Source organism: Anastrepha ludens, chromosome 5 (genome assembly GCF_028408465.1).
Source record: "Anastrepha ludens isolate Willacy chromosome 5, idAnaLude1.1, whole genome shotgun sequence".
In the NCBI taxonomy this organism is placed as follows: Eukaryota; Metazoa; Arthropoda; class Insecta; order Diptera; family Tephritidae; genus Anastrepha; species Anastrepha ludens.
In genome coordinates this window covers 109,831,169-109,837,620 of record NC_071501.1, presented here as the reverse complement: position 1 = coordinate 109,837,620, position 6,452 = coordinate 109,831,169, and positions in this window count along the sequence as shown.

The window sequence follows — 6,452 nt, the reverse complement described above, 5'->3', positions numbered from 1 at the left end:
AGTGGGAGGAGCGAATACTATCGATGGCGTAAAATCTCCATACGCCCACAGGAGCGCGGCTCTGCCTTGAAGAAATGCTAACGCGGTTCCAGGGTGGAAATCAGCCGAGGAGGAGGAATGTTATAGTGTTAGTGGAAGCATGCCCCACATACCATTGGTGTGACACTGTGATGTTTCCGACATTTTGATTTACACCTCCTGACTAAAAAAAAAAAAAAAACAAAAGGCCACAAATAGGAGGAGAAGCTCGGTCAAACACCTAACAGAAGTGTATGCGCCAATTATTTATTTATTGTATAAACTTTTAGTCTGATAAATTATCCTAATATGTATATGTACCTACCTTTGCTTTACCTTATTAAAATAAAATTAGATTTTTCAAATAATTTTTTTAATTTTTTGATATTTTTTATGCAACTGAAAATATTTCATTCGGTTCGGTTTCGCCCCTAAAAAAGTAAGTTTTAGTTGCTCTCTACCTGTAAGCGTATTTGATTTGGCAGTAGGCTGACAAATGCACAACCCACATTTTTAGTAGAACTTCATATGTATGTACATTCATCGATTCAAGTATTCACATCAGTATTTAATCCGTATCAAGTATTTATATATTCCATATTTGCAGTGCTTAGTTGTTACATTTAAAATTGCGTTAGTGGTTAAATTCAAAGAAATGCTACTGTACATACATATAATAGTTTGCGTGCCATACCCAAACACGGAAAACCACACATACAAACATAAGAACATAGGTACATACAAGCACATCTACATGTTTACATCCATCTAAATTTTGTTGTTAGAATGCGTAAATATTCGAATGACATCCATTCGCACTCACTAGTTGACACACAGTTGGTGTACACCGGCAAAGGCACAACTTCCATGCATACATACATGCATATACATACGAGTATACATACATACATTAGCACATTATTACGTTAGCGCAAGAAAGTGCAAATGAAGAATAGTAAATACGTACAGTGGTAAGTTTTCAGCATTCAAAGTAAGAAAAAGAGAGAATTTAATTATTTTGTTAAAAGAAAAAAAATCAGAAGGATGTTTTATTAAGGATATTTTCACCGACTTCGTTACCTTGATGGTGCGAATTCACTTGCGAAATATGTAGCTTCATTTCAAATATCAGATTTCTGACTTTAAAAATTTCTCACTTACTTTTTGTTTTTCGCTTTTGGATATTTTAATATTAAACTTTATGGCTGGCCATCTAATGCCAATGGCCAAACCACCAATCAAATTGCCAAGCTTGCCACCGCCACGATTCGTTAGGCATTTTCGTTGGACTAACACAAAAAAAAATAAAATAAATTCTGTCAAAAACTACCGAGAGTCAGCCAACAAAATGGAAAATATGTATTTATTATTCATGGACCGAATTTAAACTTGCGAATCAGAAGAGCTTTTAATATGACTGACAGAGAATCATTTACTATAAATTACGCTCCTACGCCCAAACTCTTAATTCGCGCCTATGCTCCCCACAATTGATCCGTCTTAAGGAAATAATCATCCAGCATGAAATTATTTCCCATTCGAGCAGATTATGAACAATACTAAATCCTACAGGTAATGAACCAATTGGATCTTATCAGTTTGGGTGTAGATCTAGTAAGTCGAGCATATGAAATGAAATGTCTGTATGTCTCTGGTAACAGTCGCTAAATTTCTTCAAGTCGTTTGATACCAAATGATTTTTCAGTCAGATCGACTGCTCTTCAAAGCTTGAGCTGTAGAACTAAATCATTTGGACGACTTATTTTACAATACTGTCTAATATTTGGCATACCCCGACGATAACCAAACCCTCCGTTCTAACAGCAATGCTGCAAATTCTGTCCTTTCTAAACTGGATAAACGAGAAAAGGGCTAGAGATGAACGAAGAGAAGACAAGCTGTGGTATTTGCTGTACTTATTTGAATATAACTGTCAAAATTCTTCAAATCAAAGCTGTTTAAAAGACCTTGCAAAATAGTGATGTATAAAACATTAGTCCGATCAGAGTCGAAGATATTAAGTGAAAAGGGCAAAGCCAAACTCCAAACATTTTAAGGAAATATTTTGAGAAAAATCAACTACAACAATGGTGAATGACGCATAGGATGGAACAATGAACTGGGCCTAGTAATAAAAGGCAAGAATGTTGTGTACTTCTTCAAAGCCCCAAGAGTCAGATGGCTAGGTCATGCCACGAGAATGGACCCAAACAGCTCAACGAAAAATAATTAGTGATAAAAAAATATATGAAAAAAGCAAAAGGCATACAAAGATCTAGAGAATCTAAAAAACAAATTTTCCCAGTGCACTACTCAAAATTTCAATGCTATTTAAAAGAATTTAACTGTTTGAACAAGTTCTTATATAGAAATTACATCTTGAATTTTGAAAACAATATTATTTCGGATTCGAAGGCCTTTTGGCAATTCATCAAATCAAAAAAGTCTTGTTCAATGGTGCCAAACAATGTTTTTTATAATGGTAAATATGCAAATTCTGCCATAGAATCTGCCAATTTATTTGCCGACTTTTTTGCTCTAATTTTGAATCCGACTTAGACTTCGATTCTAGTTTGCCCTCTAATAGTTTCTCACCTCTTAATTTTGGGACATTGTGCCTATCTGTTACTGATGTCGTCAAGGGTATTATGAAGTTCAAGCTTACAACGAAAACTGACTCGCATGGCCTTTCGGCCATTTTGCTGAAGAACTGCTTGTGTCTCGCTGAGCCTCTTACAATTATATTTAATAAATCGTTGCCCTCTGGTATCAGGAAATTTACTTCCGTTTCGCCTATATTTAAGAGTGGAAATAAAAACGATGTTAGCAATTACAGACCGATTTCGAAGCTTTCGTCTGTCTCAAAATTTTTTGAGATATCAGTGAATGATAAGTTATATTTTGCTGTTAAAGGCCTAATATCAACCAACCAGCATGGTTTCGTTGCAAGTCGCTCCACTGTCACTAATTTGTCTATTTTCAATAATTATTGCATTTCAGCCTTCCAGAACAGATCTAAAGTTGATACAATTTATACATACTTCTCTAAAGCGTTTGAAAAAGGATCGCACCAAATACTCTTATCGAAGCTTGCATCATTGGGTATACACTCCACGTTTTTGTCGTGGATCAAATCATATTTGTTCAACAGACACTGCGTTGTAGCCGTTGATAATACGACATCCCGTGCATTTATTGCGTCCTCTGGTGTCCCACAGGGAAGTATTCTAGGACCCCTTCTCTTTATACTCTTTATTAACGATATTGGTTCTTGCTTTTCTTTTGCTGAACACTTGTTGTATGCTGATGATCTTAAAATATTTGCGGTGATTAAGAGTGTTAGTGACTCTGAAAAGTTGCAAACCGACTTGCACAATGTCCGGAACTGTTGCTATTTAAACCGTTTGTCACTAAATATAAGCAAATGCTTTCACGTAAAATATGTTAAATCAAACAATACTTTGCATACTTCGAATAGTATTGCTAGCTTACCTTTGCAATCCGTTGAGGAAATTAAAGACTTGGGCGTTATTTTCGACTCTAAGCTGTATTTCACCAGCCATGTTAACCACGTCATAAGACGATCATAAGCGATGCTAGCATTCGAACGCCGAAATTGTTCTGCATTTACCAACCCACACACTCTCAAAACATTGTATTGTGCTTTTGTTAGATCAAGATTAGAATATGCCGCTATTATTTGGAGATCGTACCAAATAGGTCTGTCTAATCGGATTGAGAGAGTTAAAAGTCTTTCTTCGTTTTGCGCGCCGATCTTTAAACTTTTCTGAACCTGTACCATCGTACCGCTCTCGATGTTTATTGACTTAAAACCACTTGATAGCAGACGATCTATTCTATCGTGCTCATTTATTATTCGTATCGTTTCTAGATCTATTGATTGTCCTTCCCTTTTAAGTAAAATTCAATTTATAATACCCAATATGAGGCTCCGACAGTATGAAACCTTTAAAATTGGCTTTAAATGTGTTTTTCAATTCTTCTGGTGCTGATTTTACATGGCCGTATGGCATCTTAGTCAATCATCTTAAATCGTTCTTTTCTTAGTAACTACTAAACTATTGTACATTAGCTTAATATAGTCTGTAAGAATGTATCCATTCAAAGACAATAAATAAACAAATAAAAGATCAAAATGGATTGACGAACTGGAGGATGACATGAGGAAACTCGAAGTAAGCAACTGGAAGGAATCAACCAAAAATCGAGTCAAATGGAGACATTTTGTTCAGCAGGACAAAGCTCAAGTAGAGTTGTAGGGCCAAACCATGATGATTTTAATATAACACGAAGTTTTGTGAGAGCCCCATTAAGAAACTTGCAGGGATTACTGAGCTTAAAAAAAATAATTAACGCGTTCACTTCTGTTAGATATTTGACCGGGCTCCATCTTCTGTTTGTGGTGTGCATTTTAATGTTGTTCCGCAAATGAAGGGACCTACAGTTTTAAGGCGACTCGGGACGACAAATGGTTTTTATGAGAAGCTTTTTCATGGTAGAAATACATTCCGAGGTTTACCATTGCCTGCCAAGGGACGACAACTATTAGAAAAAAACTTTTTTGATGTTCATGCCCGGAGAATCGAAGCTACGCACTTCCGAATGATAGTCACGTACGAACTCAGTCGGCTAAGGCGTCTACTGAGCATAGCTTCTGCTATTAATAACAAAAAAAAAAAGATTAGTGAAAATCTGAAGGAAATGCCCTTCTAAAATGACAAAAAAACAGAACTTGTTTGGAAGTTTTTTTTTTTTCAAAAAACATATTTCATAAAAAAAAAGAAAAATAAGGAAGTTCTTTAAAAATGACAAAAGAATTTTTTTGGAAAAAGTTTTGGAAAATTTTAGAAAAAAAATTTTCACAAAACATGTTTTATCCAAAAAAAGAAATAAGAAAAATTGTTAAAAATTGAATGTTAAAAACATCAAAATAACGATTTTTTTTCTAATTTTTGTCGTTTTCTTCTTATTTTACTCAAGTTTACAAATAAACCAATTTTTGGAAGTATTGACGACATTGTCTAAAATACTTGGATGACTTGTCAAGAAATTCTTCATTATAAGTTATATGAGTCTTGTCTTTTCTACCTTACTCAACCTCCGGCAACCAGTTCCTGGAGTCCCTAGAGACTACAACACATCTTCTACTTAAATGTGATGCCTTAGCGCGATGAAAGTTGAGATATCACGGCCAGATGTAGGCAGAGGAAAGGCAAATACGCTCAGCTCAACACAGCTCTATTTGGAGTGTATTAAGAGAACTGTGTTTGGGCGAGGTACTGTGATGACTAGAGAGCACAAAAGGCCATGAGGCCGAAGTGCAAGGCTCAAATTTTATTCATTCCTCCATTCAACCTCTGCCTTTGGCGGTTGCCGTAGCCGAATGGTTGGAGCGTGACTACCATTCGGGAGTGCCTGGGTTCGAATCTCCGGACATGAATATCAAATAATAGAAACAGTCTTTTCTAGCGTATTCCTGCCATGAGAAAGCTCCTTATAAAAACCATTTACCGTTCGGAGTCGGCTTAAGGTCGTAGGCCTCTTCATTTGTCGAACAACATCAAGACACACACAACAAATAGGAGGAGAAGCTCGGCCAAACACCTGAGAGAAGTGTACGCGCCAGTTATTTATCTTTGTTTTTATTCATCCAACGCCAATTGTCAATTATCTTAGCATAATAATTTTTGCTCAAAATTTTATGTCGAATTATTCAACGATTCACTGTGCTGCAAAGCGAACTGCGGTCAACACTCCAAAGCTAATGGTGATGTGCTTGGGCTTGCCTGTGGGGAGGTCGTAGATGTAGGAAGGTTGTTGCATATTTGCGTTGTTGCTGCATTTGAAATGGAATTGTTTAGCATGCAACTTGCAAATGACATTTGAGTGCAACGTTGTGTTAGAGCCAAAATAATAGAATCGGAAGGAATAGAAGACGGCAGCGCATAGCAAAAGCGAAAAAAAAACAGTTCAGGCAGCTGCTACTACTTTGAATATTATGCCTTCGCCGAGTTGCAGGCAGCGATGTTGTTGGTGTTTTTGCTGTTTCACATTGCTTTTGCTGTTTCTATCTAAGACACTGCAACAGTGCGCACACTGTTGGCCCCACCGGAGTCAATGCTTCAGTTACACTATTTTGCTCCGTTGTTTAGTTGTTGTTGCGATTGTTATGGTTTTGCTATATTCAAATGTGAATAAACATCTTCATTTCCCATGGCAGCGGTGGGGTGACCTACCAAATTTGAATTTGTATATTTTTTTCGCATACATTTGAAATGAAAATGTGTGCGTAAGTGTGTCAGTGCATTTGTTTGTTTGTGCCTGTGTGCTTGAGTGAGTGTCGAGTGGCGAATGACAATGGGGATACACGAATACTTAGCGACATCGCAATGGTTGTGCGCTAAATAAACAAC